The sequence below is a fragment of the Ostrinia furnacalis genome, unplaced genomic scaffold (assembly GCF_004193835.3).
Source record: "Ostrinia furnacalis isolate ACB-3 unplaced genomic scaffold, ASM419383v2 OfSCF1132, whole genome shotgun sequence".
Classification (NCBI taxonomy): domain Eukaryota; kingdom Metazoa; phylum Arthropoda; class Insecta; order Lepidoptera; family Crambidae; genus Ostrinia; species Ostrinia furnacalis.
Window position 1 is genome coordinate 56261 of NW_021131371.1, and position 15427 is coordinate 71687.

The 15427-nt window shown below is 32.6% G+C and overlaps 1 long non-coding RNA gene across 1 annotated transcript; it reads left to right on the top strand.

Annotated features, from left to right (window-relative positions):
* Positions 1-5913: 5913 nt before the first annotated feature.
* On the top strand, positions 5914-8799 carry LOC114351419 (uncharacterized). Its single transcript, XR_003655783.1, has 2 exons — positions 5914-5963; positions 6937-8799. It is a non-coding gene; the product is annotated as an uncharacterized LOC114351419 (long non-coding RNA).
* The last annotated feature ends 6628 nt before the right edge of the window (positions 8800-15427 follow it).

Sequence of the window (15427 nt, forward strand, 5' to 3'; positions counted from 1 at the left end):
CCTTGATAATAATGATGTCAGCCAAAACGGGACCTCGTAATATTTTGAGTGATGCCACTTAAATCGGTTGAGGAGTAATCAAAAACTCATCGTCCCGACGGGACAGCAAAGGATAATAGCAACGTTACCCAATGAGAACAAACATTTTATTTTTAAGCAATGCAAAATATTATAAACTTAGGACTAGTTGTACCATGTAAATCAAGCCATCATGCATAACTGCAAGCTATTTTTTCCTTGGAATGTATTTCACATAAAAATATTTTTACGATTCTAAAATCTACAGCGACCATCATATAAAGGTCGGATAGTACTGAACGTATTATTTTATCAAATATTTTGACCTACAGATATCATGAATCGTGATTCGTGATGAAACACGACTCTAAAACATCGAATGAGCTCAAACTTTTTATTGATTAACCGTTTTATCTTGGCGTTGCAATAGCAAAACGAAAATAGGTGGTCGGGTCGGGAACTCGATAGAGTTGATTTTGCCAGTAATGATCGCTGGCAGACATTCAAGGCACTGCTGTGCAAATTCTTACTTAGATAGCCCAAATTGCTTATTTACGTTTCTTGAATGTAAAGTATTTTTCAATTGCTAAACTTTTTTCTAAAATGAGATGAAAAAGGTTTTAGCACTGGTAGCTAGATACACTTGGAGGAAACTTGTTGTTTTAGTTTTTTGTCTGTAAGACAAACGATTATTTTTACAGCTGATAGTCATCACCCTTGTTCTAAACCTACTTTCAAAGTTAAGTACGAGTAGAGTCAATTTAAAAAAACATTGAATTTGAATCGGTTTTTGTGTCTCTGGGAGCTAGGACTATCTCCCAAAGAAAGTTGCTGATTTTTTTTCCGAATTTAACAATTTATTTGTTTAATCGTGACTTTTCACTCGAAAAATTAACTGCCTGAGGAGGTCTCTACATCTTTTAAATTATTTTCGACTGCACCAAAACATTCTTATGATCATTGACCTACATAACTAGTCAAAGATTGTCCTCCAAATTATTATACATTGCTTACCAAGGTATTCGTGATTACCCTACATAAAGTTTGACCTTAGACAAGGGTTCTAACTTCTAAGCGACTGTCAAAATATTATCCAGCTGAAACTACAAAGGCTGGAGAGTTATTTTTATATTAATAGAGGCAAGTAAACATGATTTCGGAAGCTACAACGGAAGATAGAGAGTCGGTAAAATAATGAAGTACAAATTATTTGCAAAATTCCCGACTAAAATAAACAATTTCATATTTAGCTGACATAGTAGAGGCTTAAACTCAATGTTTATTAATTCGCAAATCCTAAAAACATCGTTAATATTTATAGATAATTATTATAAGATTTAAATTTGATCACAAGACGTCCACTGCTGAATATAGGCCAAATTGTTTAACATCCTTAGATTGTTTCCAATTTGCATAACCTAAATTGATGAATAATAATGAAGTATTGTTCTGAATCATTCTCTCCATTAATCGAGATAATGTTCGTTCCCAGATTGGTACGAGCTGATTATTAATTTTGAATTTATGTAAACATTTGTAATATTGACATTATAATTATAATAATCACGTGGTAAAATAATTATTTCAACATATTTTAAACGTCATTCTCTTTTTAGGCTAAGTTGCACCATCTAATTTTAACAGTAACTTTAACGATAACCGGTGTTTTTGTTTGTTAAAGTTACCCAACCTAAGTAGGTAAAGTAAAATGTAAGTAATATCCATTTGATACGTCATCCCATAACGGAAGATAAATAAAAAGATATTCATTTATTTTCAAAAAGCGACCATTTCAAAGTATCTTTTGATTCCAAAGTGTAACATTTAATATACCAATGCTTTTGAATCGCACGTTTCCGAGCTCAATAGTGCCTGCGGAATTAAACATTGATACAATAGCTCCTCGTCCGTACAGTATTCAATGATACATATGAGTATAATATTGAAATGGAATAAAACCTTCTTTTGAGCAAAGTGAAAATAAGTATGTAGTCGATTTAATTTCTCTCCAAAACAAAAATCGTGATTCATTTTTGTCGCAAATTACTGAAAGGTCATTTGTTTCTCATTAACCAAACTTTATTTTTAGCAATTAACAAATCTCAAATAATTGATCAAGCCAAGTTATGAGCAAGACCGATATCAATGACTTGCGATTCGTCAAATCGAGCGTAACGACCGAACTTCACGAACACCTCGCCGGTCCTAACGGTCGAGACCTCAAAAAGCATTCAAATCAATTACTCCAACCAATTTACAGCTACGGTTCAGTGGTGTTGACTCTTTAATTAAAGGAGAGCAAAGAACCTTTGAATTTGATGTTGCTTGTATCGAAATGGAAAGTCGAAAAAGGATTAAAGAAAAATTTAAATTTCACCAATTGATAGAGTAATTTGAGGAAGGTTTAGGTGAGACGTCAAATATTTTTTTATAAAGAATATTAGCAATTTGTAAATACCAATTACTTATAATCCCATAAACCCTTCGTGAGCTAAATATTTTCGCGGCTGAAGTCGAGGGCAACATCTATAAGAATATAAATATCTTTGAACATTTTACACTGCGTCATTTAGTCCCTAACTAAGCTAAGACTAAGGTTAAGGCTTGTATCTTTGGGTACCAGTCATTCACAGATGAGACGTCATTCAGCCAATCGCAGGGAATGTTCTAGAATCTAGATCTACAACGCCCCGATAAACCCTATTCAGCTATTGTCTGAACAGACTCTTCGGAAGGCTCCGATAGGTTCCAATTACAGGCTACTATTGTCTACTGCTGCTTAGAAATAAATGATTCTGAGCGCATGGGTTGATTAACTTAAAGAACAATAAATAGTGACAACGAATTATCGGTTTCCTTAACCCTTAAAGGTTTAAAAACCTCGCGAATTGAGAATTCGAGACACAATTGAAATGAATTTGTATGCGGTCTTATGCAACCGTTTGAGGTTTAATGGGTTAATCGATATGAGTTTAAGTGTCTCGATTACAACTTTAACGGACCATCTGCTCCATCACTCGCTCTAAATTAGTAGCAATTGGGTAAATGATACGCAATCAAAATCTTAATTTAAGATTAAATCTGAGTTGCACCACCAAACTTTGACCGAAACTATACCGATAACCGTTGATTTTTGTATGGAGTTTGACAGATTTTTGACGTTTGTTACAGTCGAAGTAAGATGGTGCAACCCAGCCTAAAAGTCTTTGTCTATAAATTCTTACATTTTCTCTCTTTTGTTCATAACGGTGCAAGCTGAAGATCTGTAGAAAATAATTATTATAACTACACATATCCTCACTGCATAACTTTTCTTTACAACATGTTAAAAGTGACATTTCCAAGTTCTGAACAATCAATAAATTCAATAGAATAGTTACATTCAGCTTGTGCTTTGACCCAAATTAAGTAGATTACTTTAGTTTGATTTGTACCACCAATACCCCTTTGTAAACTTCAAATGAGTAACGTTTACTTTACTAACATTGATGGACGAAGTTTGACATGTCAATAGATAATGTAATAATATGTCGATTCAGCCCTGAACTGAATAGGAAGTTAGGTAAATGAATTCTGAATAATTTGATTTGCTTTTTTTTCTATTGGCTTAAAACCAAAAAACGTTTGTAGACCGAAGGCGTTGGAAAAAAGGTAGCGTCGAGTTTTTTTTTTTATATAAATTTATATAGACTTGAATTAACCTTTAACTACTGACGTGGGGGCCTCTCAGGCCTTGCAAAAGTCAAATTGTTGAATTTCTCCTCTCCCACGTGCACGACACACGCGAATCTTTTAGTACCTTCAAGTTTCATTGCGCCGAGGCTGTCAACAAACAGTGCACGTTATTGCACGCGCAATATCAGTAGGTAAATTAATTTTAAAGTTTCTTGTGGGCCTCTCAGGCCCCCACCTCAGTATTGGCGTAACTTTTTTTATCTATAGTTTTCATTTAGTTGTCGTCTTTTCTTGAAATAATTTGACTAAATCTATAATATGGAGCCCACAGTACGTCGTCCGAGAGAAAGCGGTATCTCGGAAGTAAAAATAACCAGCATTTAACGAAAAAATAGAAGAACAGTAGTTTTTGGCACGTATGCTAGGAAATGATAAGCCTGTAGCTGTCTATCAAGATTTAAACGATGAAACCAAGTGCCATACATGTATTTTGAAGACTCAAATTAAATCTACATTTTAAAAATATGTATGGCTTCCTTCACTGACCAAAGCAAGTTTATTCAGACTGTGTTTAATTCGCACTATTTGATGTGTGTAATTTTTTCCCCCCTTTTTCATATTAGGATTACTGATATATCATTAGCTAAAAAGACTATTGAAAATTAAGATTCTAAGTTGATTTGTTGAATTTATGAATATTTTTCATGATTACTTTATGAATCATGATTTCATGAGATTTTTGCCAAAAAATGCTACATGTTCTCTTAATATTGAAATAATACGTACTTATTAACAAATAATTTACATAAAAATCGTTTTATTGTATTGAAATATAACCACTATTAATAATTATTAAACATAAAACCCTAAAAAGATTATATATTTTTAAATATAAGCACACATATGTACGGGCCTCTCAGGCCCCCACGTCAGTGTTTACGTGAAATTAAATCCACCTCAGTAGCTAAAGGTTAATCTAATTGCAATTTTATTAATTACGTAGGTACGTAGGGTTGTTTTGTGATAAAACTTATGGACATTGATTGCAATAGTAACTGAATATGAACATCATGACTGTAATTGATTGTAATCTTGTTTCTTTACTGCATGCTAAGATGTATTTAGCGAAACATGGACTTTATTTTATGTACCTATATTTGACCATCATTATGTTACCTGTTTCTGGCAAATAAATAAATTTGAATTTGAATTTGAATAATATAAACACGATTTCACTTTTTTATTCTTAACTGGGTTTTTATATAAACAAAAAACAGTAAACGTATGTAATTTGTAGAATCTTTCAAACTTTTCTGGGAACGTCCAATTTCCAAGAACCTTCTTCGGCAGTAGAGCACTTTAAAATAAAAATGACACGGATGATGTCAATCGCAAAAAGCTGTACTTTTTCTTGGTATCATTAATAAGTACGTTGCCAGATTGACAACTAATAGATAAAACTCAGTTAAAAGGTAAAAAATATATATTTGTAGGCGAGAGTTTCATACACATTAAGTAAATGGTTTTCCTTACTGATCTAAACCTTATTTAAAGTTCAAGTCGATAAAAATAAAAAAATATTTCAAAAATTATGTTGATATGTCCCAAGTGATGTTACAGTTGAAAAAGTTTCACAAGTTATTACAATAGATTTTTATCACATTTTACGTACAAAATGCTTTCCAATTTCATGACGCAAACGATACAAATGCCATTTTGCTTTATCGTTTACTACTACTACGGCACCTAATGGCTTCTGACGGCCTAAAAGTTTTTATATTTTTTATATTTAAAATTATATCTACCTAAATGTGTTCAAAGGAAAATTGGGATGTAGCATTTAATGAATAAAGCTGAAGTATTCTATATTAAAAAATAACTCGACTTTGGATTCTGGAAACTATTTTTAGAATAAGAATAAGAATAAGAATACATTTATTTGCTTAAAACACGGTATATACAGATGTTACACAGAAAAATGTTCAGTCATGTTTTGCTTACACGAAGCATGCAAATATTAATTTTGGGCCAAAAAACCCAGTCATGTTAAAGGTACATACATTAGTGCTAAATATTGTTACATAATCATTATATTCAAAACTCTCGGTCATTAAGGAACTCTGTGACACTATAATAGTTTTTACTTTTAAGCCATCCACGCAGTTTATTTGAAAATTGGCTAGAATTTAATGTTTTTATACTTTTTGGTATTTTATTATATATTCTAACACACATTGCTACACAATTTCGGTTATATTTCTCAGATCTAGGTATGACTTCCAGAACAAGTCTATCTGGGTCTCTACGGGTTCGCAAATTTATATCGCAGACTCTTTTGAACAACGTAAAATGTTTCTTGACAAAAGTACATATTTCTAAAATATACAAAGACGGTAATGGTAACAAACCAAACTCTATAAATAAGGGTCTACACGATTTGTCGGATGGTATCCCAGCTATAGCTCTAATACATTTTTTTTGCGCGATGAAGGCTCTATTAAAATCTGTACTATTTCCCCACGCTATGAGGCCGTAGCGCAGAATCGATTCAACATAGGCATGGTAAGACACTAGTGCTGTTGATATATTAGTCACTTTCCTAACTTGTTTCAATGCATATACAAACCGATTGATTCTTATACAGAGATCATCTACATGTGCCTTCCAATTAATGTCTTGGTCGATTGTTATACCTAAAAATTTTGTTTCGGATGCCTTCTTGATTGCTACATTTCCAACATTTATATTTAAATTAAAATTATATTGTAAGTGTTTGGATTGATTAAATTGTATGTAATTAGTTTTATTCAGATTAATTGTCAAATTATTGTTGTCAAGCCATTGGATAGTATTATGTAAAGTATTGTTTATGTCAATTTCGTGGTCCTTAATTGTATTTATTTTTTTGTCAGTGGTTATAATTATTGTAATGTCATCAGCAAATAGAATACATTTATGATTTGTTACGTCAGATAAATTATTTATGTATAATAAGAATAGGGTGGGTCCCAATACACTCCCTTGTGGGACTCCACTCTTGTTTTGTCTTTCGTCAGACGAGTAAAATAAAAGATCTTTATTTTTGGTTAATCCGCTAATGACTACTTTCTGTTTGCGGTTTGATAAGTATGATGCAAGCCATGTGTACGCAGGCCCCCTAATGCCAACTTCATGAATTTTGGTAAGTAGTTTCTCATGGGAGATATGGTCGAATGCTTTCGACAAATCAAGAATCAGATCTAGGTATGACTTCCAGAACAAGTCTATCTGGGTCTCTACGGGTTCGCAAATTTATATCGCAGACTCTTTTGAACAACGTAAAATGTTTCTTGACAAAAGTACATATTTCTAAAATATACAAAGACGGTAATGGTAACAAACCAAACTCTATAAATAAGGGTCTACACGATTTGTCGGATGGTATCCCAGCTATAGCTCTAATACATTTTTTTTGCGCGATGAAGGCTCTATTAAAATCTGTACTATTTCCCCACGCTATGAGGCCGTAGCGCAGAATCGATTCAACATAGGCATGGTAAGACACTAGTGCTGTTGATATATTAGTCACTTTCCTAACTTGTTTCAATGCATATACAAACCGATTGATTCTTATACAGAGATCATCTACATGTGCCTTCCAATTAATGTCTTGGTCGATTGTTATACCTAAAAATTTTGTTTCGGATGCCTTCTTGATTGCTACATTTCCAACATTTATATTTAAATTAAAATTATATTGTAAGTGTTTGGATTGATTAAATTGTATGTAATTAGTTTTATTCAGATTAATTGTCAAATTATTGTTGTCAAGCCATTGGATAGTATTATGTAAAGTATTGTTTATGTCAATTTCGTGGTCCTTAATTGTATTTATTTTTTTGTCAGTGGTTATAATTATTGTAATGTCATCAGCAAATAGAATACATTTATGATTTGTTACGTCAGATAAATTATTTATGTATAATAAGAATAGGGTGGGTCCCAATACACTCCCTTGTGGGACTCCACTCTTGTTTTGTCTTTCGTCAGACGAGTAAAATAAAAGATCTTTATTTTTGGTTAATCCGCTAATGACTACTTTCTGTTTGCGGTTTGATAAGTATGATGCAAGCCATGTGTACGCAGGCCCCCTAATGCCAACTTCATGAATTTTGGTAAGTAGTTTCTCATGGGAGATATGGTCGAATGCTTTCGACAAATCAAGAAACAGTGCAGTAGTCAACTTATCGTCATTCACACTATTTAAAACATGATGCATTAGCGAAAAAATTGCTGTAGAAGTTGATTTCAATTTTTGAAAGCCGTACTGTTCACTGTTGATTAAATTGTATTTGGTTATGAAGTTTGTGAGTCTATCATGCATACACTTTTCAAATAATTTTGACCAAACTGAAATCAAGGTGATCGGGCGATAATTGTCAACACATTCTTTACACCCCTTTTTATGAAGTGGCTTTACGATAGATAATTTTAACACCTCTGGAAAAATTCCCGATTCAAATGAGAAGTTTACCAGATGAGTCACAACTGCTATAATTTTTTCAATGCAAGTTTTCAATATTTTTGTAGTAATTTCGTCATAGCCCACTGATTGTGTACCTTTTAAGGACATAACTATACTTTTAATTTCCTTACGTGTCATAGGTTTCAAAAATATTGAGTTACTTTGTTTATTTTTGTTATTAATTAACACATTACGTTTATTATTTATATTCGAAGTCAAATTAATGAAATGTCCATTAAATGCATTTGCAATGTCTGTAGGGTCCGTTATAATAACATTATCAATTTTTATATTGTCAATACTATTTAGATTCATGTTATTGCCTATTTCATTTTTAATTATAGTCCACGATGCTCTACATTTATTATTGCTGTTATTTATATATTTAATGTTAGCATTCTTTCTTGATTTAGTTATACATTTTTGTAGGATGTTAGAGTATATTTTGTATTTATTTTTGCTTAAATTTGATTTATATTTGTAATGTTGGTAACGTAAGTATCTTTTTCTCTTGCAACTAACTCGAAGGCCATTACTAATCCAATTATGTCTCGTTTTCTTAATATTGTTTACCTTTTTTTTAACTTTTGGAAAACATAATTTATAAAGTAGGCAAAACAATTCGTGGAACTCACTAAAAGCTTTGTTAAAGTCTGTCTCTGCATATACATTTGACCAAGAGAGACTAGCTAGACACTTTTCAAATTTACTCATATTTTCAGGACTGTAGTCTCTCACATAAATGTAATGAAAGGCCGGTTTTAATTGTTTACACTTAATGGGAAAGCTTATCATTTGTGCTGTATTATGGTCCGAGAGGTGCAGAGGCAGTACTGAGGCGTTTGCTTTAACTATGTTACTTAAAATAAGATCTATACACGAAGATTTCCGTGTAGGAACATTAATATGATTTGTTAGGTTATAGTTATATAATACATCTTGAAAGTATTTGGTAATTGAATTTTGTTTTAATATGTTAATGTTAAAATCACCTACTATAATCACATTACCTTTGAACTTGTTCTTTTTAAACATTTCGAATAGTAGNGGGCGATAATTGTCAACACATTCTTTACACCCCTTTTTATGAAGTGGCTTTACGATAGATAATTTTAACACCTCTGGAAAAATTCCCGATTCAAATGAGAAGTTTACCAGATGAGTCACAACTGCTATAATTTTTTCAATGCAAGTTTTCAATATTTTTGTAGTAATTTCGTCATAGCCCACTGATTGTGTACCTTTTAAGGACATAACTATACTTTTAATTTCCTTACGTGTCATAGGTTTCAAAAATATTGAGTTACTTTGTTTATTTTTGTTATTAATTAACACATTACGTTTATTATTTATATTCGAAGTCAAATTAATGAAATGTCCATTAAATGCATTTGCAATGTCTGTAGGGTCCGTTATAATAACATTATCAATTTTTATATTGTCAATACTATTTAGATTCATGTTATTGCCTATTTCATTTTATTGAGCTTAATTCTTCGGTTTATTTAGTGAGCTTAATTCTTCGGATACTGCTTATAAAATAAGTTGATTAGGCAGTAACTACTCAACTTATACTCTTTTGATCTTCCATAAAATTGTTGTTGAGAGGGGCAAATAGATGTCAACGTTATAATATTTTCATACAAATACGTTCGTAGCAACAAACTACTATTTACAACTCTAAACTATTGCTTTAATTGGCGTGCTTGTAAACTCGAGCACTTCTAATAAACCGAGGCAAATATTCCAAACTTTACCTACACGGGAATTTCGTTTCTTGCTACATATTTGAGTATATAGCTAAAAGCAGATTCTATCTCCAATTGAGTTCTTGTAGAGCCTTAGAAACAGCTGACAAACGATTAATTGATCTTTTGTCTCGACATCTGCGGAGAATACCTATTCATATTGTGGTGTTGATTGATATTCTCGAGTCCTGAATTTAGTAGTGTTCTCAGAACTGACTACTATAATAATAATTATCAATCATCCTAACCACTAAAGGTTGTCAACCTAAAACTATGTTCCTCGTGAAGTTACTCTGATAAAGCGAAAAACGCATGACTATAACGGCATTAAAATCTATTAATCACTAGTATCTTCTTCAACAAATTATGGGCATTGATTTTCTGTAATCTTTATAATAAGTTAGTTTTACTACATAATAATAATATTAAATACTAGAATAATATCATAGCGAAAAACTGCTACTCACTGTTGACAAATTACGAGTATATCAGCCGCTAGTAAGAAAATAAAGCTACAAATAACTGCCCACTTTGCTCTTTATACTCGTAGTTAATTAGGGTTGCCCTCCCTTTTGACATTATACTGTAGTGCCTCTTAGTACAGTTTTAGTAAACCAGCCGAACCCTAACAAAAAATCTGCCGATATTTCCTTACAAATTACATCGTCTTATGAGTTGAGTAATTGGTCCTTTAGTTATGGTATGTATAAACATCATATCGGTACAGTAAATATTCGGATAATCTGAACAAATGACGAAGCATTTTGCCATTCTACGACGTTTAGAAAAGATTTTCATTTGGGACGATGAAATGGGACAATTCAGAGTGGGCGTCTTGTCGTTGAAACAAACGAACGATGGCTTTTCGTATTTCTATTGTTTACTTTGTCACATGTTGAATTTGGTTTCCAAATAGATTGCGAGTTACGACTAAAAGGTAGTATTTTTGATAAAACAATAAATTAATCAAAATAGCTTATTTACTCGTGTACAAATTTAATAAGCTAATTAGCGAATTTAAATCAAAATTGAGAGAATAGATAGGTTCCGCTATCCGGTACATTTGTTATTCATTTTACCTTTATTGATTTGTAATCAATACCTCATATGTAGGTCACATTAGATTAGAGGAAGTTGGGTTTTATTTACATGTATTAAAATTCAAAGTCGTTCATGTACAAACTTCCTAGTTAAACTGCACCATTCAAATGTGGATTTTCAGTCAAATATCTGCTCTATCTATGTAAATTAGATGCAAATGTCGCGACCGAAATATCAGAACTTTGTAGACGCCAGCTTGACGCATTCACGACCGAATATATTACGCTATTTGTATAATATGTTAACCCAAGAATATTCTACATTATTTGAATTGTCGATGTTCCATTTATTATCACTATTTTGACTGTACATCTAGTAGGTACATCTTTTTCATCTATCACACCATGATCTTTGTTTTGATTCTGTAAGATATTCCATTTGTAACTTTCGATAGTCTTCCTATTATAGAATTTGATGTCTTTCCAATACTTCTTACAAACAAGTCTTTATCCTCTAATAAGGGCTCTCGCGGAAGACCAGTTTCTTGACATGCCCTTACGAGCATGTCAGGATAAATGCTGAGCGGGAGCCTATTGACACAGTGGCCCACTATTTTCTATATTCGTTTTGTGTTGTTAATGTTTATAATAATTTTGAGCTTACTGTGTTCAATAAAGTCTATTTCTTTCTCTTTCTTTCTATTCTGGTGCCAGTCAAACTTTGTCATTGTCGTATTAACATATGTTTTCTACTTGAATTCTCTAACAATTATGATGACAATTTCATTAATATTAATGGTTCTTCTTTCAACGCAACAATATTCATCTTCGCGATGGATTCACGTCAAAATTTCCATTGTAGAGCTTTAATTTGTCAAACTAGACAGCACCTGTCGCAATTTAGCGTTCATTAAAAGTTTATTAACGAAACTCAATCGAAGTTTGCCCATTTCCGATGATAGGCTGGTAATACCCACCCTGAATGTAACAGCCAGCTCATAACTTAATTCCTATTATTTGAGAAATCTCGTTGATTAAAAAAATAAACTGCGTTTTAAAAAACCGACTTTAAAAAAAATTAACTGTCTCCAAAAAAAGTACACTAAAAAGTAGAAAAATAATTATTCTACATTATTACTTATTTATTTAATTAGGACAATTATTATGACCATGAATGATATTTTTGGAGTCGGTGCCGGTAAATTTAGTACCTACTTAGCATTTTGCAAACTGGCACCGACTCTGCTGCTCAGAAACTCTATGGAAATATCAAGTTACTAGTTTTTATCATTTACGATAACGGCCTTTAAAAGAATAAGTATTAGTAAGGCTCGAATAATTCCACCCAGCGCTTCCCTCGAATAAAAATTAGAGGGGCGCGTCTCCATGGGTGACACTGTCTCCATTTATTTGTCAAAGTTAATTCTGATCTTAGGAGCTCAAAGCCCATTCTCAACTTGATCTCATTAAATACGGTTTCACTACCTCTTTCATTCAAAACCTTTTACACCAACTGAATGGTAATGAATACAATTCACGAATAAATACGTTTCTTGACAATCGCGTTTCGCGCGGCCTTTCCAAAGCTTTCATACAATTACTCAGTCCCAAAATAGATCACAAATCAGGCGCCTTCTCAATGAAAATTGAAAATGTGACAAAAGTCCTATAAATTTATAATTTTATTATATTTTATTTACAGCATTCACGAGAAAGGCATTACAGATTTATTGTTTCATGGAATTTTCCAGCAGAACAAGTTTGTTTCCGATTCGTAACACAACTGCAGAGGGCATATTGATATTATTTTAATTAAAGTGACCACAAAGTTTTTGATTAAAAGCTACACGTAATAAATTACTTGAATATATCGACACTATTTAAATAAAAACAAATACTTTTTGTGACTTCAAATAAATACGTGTAATTCTCTAGCATTAAGCATTGATCTGTTACCTAAGTATCTAAAATTGAACCAATTCAAGTACTGATCTGTGCTCGATCTGAAAAAGAGGCTGACAAAAGGTTACTTCACTTTCTTCCGACACTTCTCAGCACCAGCCCGTATGTTGTCCCGAAGTGGTAGTTAGGGCAAGCTATTTGGGACGTGTATAAGCGCCCTGGAAAGTCTTACTGAATAAATAAAACTTTGAAAGTAAACTTCGAATCTCAAAAGCGAGTTTTTAGCGTCTTTGCCCTATCTTCTTGTCGTGTCTACAACAAACTTACAAAATGTCAGCCCAAAACTCTGCTACAAGAGTGGCGTTGTCAGTAGCATTATTAAATCTTCCTGCATACAGTTGTTTGAGCACGCAGGGCACGATATCATGTGCTTCATCAACTTATAAGCCTTGTAAGTGTGCCTTTTTTGCCTTATACGATTATACTAGTATTTGTAATTCTATTCCACGTTGTATAAATCTATAAGTTCTTGCATAAGGGTCGCGTCAGTCGCAGTTATGTACTGCATTGGACAGCCGAGTCAATATCCCGATATTTCTAGCCAGTCGGGTGGCAGCTGCAGCTTGATTTGAAATGTGATTCTCGGCTCGACTGCAGAGGAAAGTAATTGGGTCAACAGATTGATTTGATATCTTTAGGTTTATTATTCTTTGGTTATTGTGGATTGCGCTTAGCTAAAACGATGCTTAATTTATTAATAACCTTATTTCTCATTTATGAGGGTACAAAACCTGCAACCTTTACCTTACATGTAAGAGTGCTTTAAGAGCCTACTTACAAAAATATAATTAATTTCATTTTTGCATTCAATGCAGTACTAAGAGTTGTAGAATTGTATGTATAGATCAGCACGTCTGTTTATCTTCTAATGATAAGTTTTTAAAACTGGTTTTGAATTTCCGAATTTAGGTACTAGGAGTTTGATTTATCAACTACAGTTTGATCTAACAACTACATGAGAGAAATACAAGGCCCATGAGACGGAAAATAGCTCCTAAAATAACTGGCAAATTATGCTTGTGTAACATAAAGCTCTCTATTCAAAGTGATCCTCCCTCTTTTACGAGCACTTGCTGTGAAACCCTGCGTCTATGACGAAAAATCTTGTTAATCCGGACATCAGTGCTCTGAGGAATAATTTATTTCCTAACTTTTTACATAAGAGTTCATAGTTGAGGTATCATGAATGATGCTGTAAATAGTATGAGAAAAGTTGTGATTTGATTATGCATTTCCTTTATTGTCTACTACTGGTTTTATGTGTTCTTTTTACTACTTTACTTCTCATGAAATCTTTTCTATCTTTCTATCTCATGTTACAAAATAATCCATTACATTTTTTTTTGTTTGATCTGACTAAATCCAATCAAAATTCAATCTATGAATAAAATATTTAAAATAAGAAATGTATTTTTGTCCCATAGCAAAGAATTTTATTTAGAAAAAAAATTGGTAACGAAAACGTTCCGGAGCGTTCCTATGGGAAACAGCGGCCAAATTAAATTTTCCTTACCATTTAATCCTGGAAAATCAATGTAGCGAGTTTTGAATCCAAATCTCTGTATCCGTTTTAATATTTTATTTCAGATTGCGTGTTCAAAAATAGAATCGCGAAAATTGGCGCGTGTATAATATTCGAGAAGAAAAAACAAATAACTGTCAATAGTATTATTATCATTTGAAAAAATCATAGCGGCCAGTACTTGCTTTATAATGTAATATGACGTAATAAATTAGGTAGGAAAAGGCCACTTACGTTTGCTTAAGCTTTTTTACATTTTTATTGAATGGCGAGTCCATTCAATGTAAAAAAAGCTTAACCCATGATCATTCTCGCACCAGCAAAGTGCTTGCAATTTATCGTCGCTTGCCTCTCTAACTGACGTATCTGAGATTTTTTTCGAAACTGAGCTATCTACACCATCTTAATCAATTTCGCAAGACGAATCGATCTGTCTAATCACCTGAAAATTTTTCAAAATGTCAGTTACGTCAGTTAGAGAGGCAAGCGACGTTATGAGCTAGCTTATGAATAGCCTTTTCACTATTCCTACTTTGAGCTTGGGCTGAATTTGGGTCGAACACTAAATAGCAGGGTATATCGTGCCTTTGAGCATTATAAATGATGTGGTGCTTTGTGCAATTAGAGTGCTATTTCATCACCACTAATTATCAATTCTCTGTGATCGACTCGATCGAATTTTTGATCAAAATAAACAGTTATGAATAATACATAGGCGACGGACGTCGGCGCCAGACGCGAATTTCATAACTAAATATTATAATGAACGAAAATTGTCTGGAAAATATTGCTCCCATAGTTCGTTGGCTTGCAATAAATAAATAAATAAAATAAAAATAAATAAAAACGTTTATTTGAACCAAAAGTTACATTATGCATGTATTACTATGCAAAAGTTACAAAAAGTGGCATGATAATCGGGGGTCCCATGACTACTAAACTAGGTTACAACCTGTAT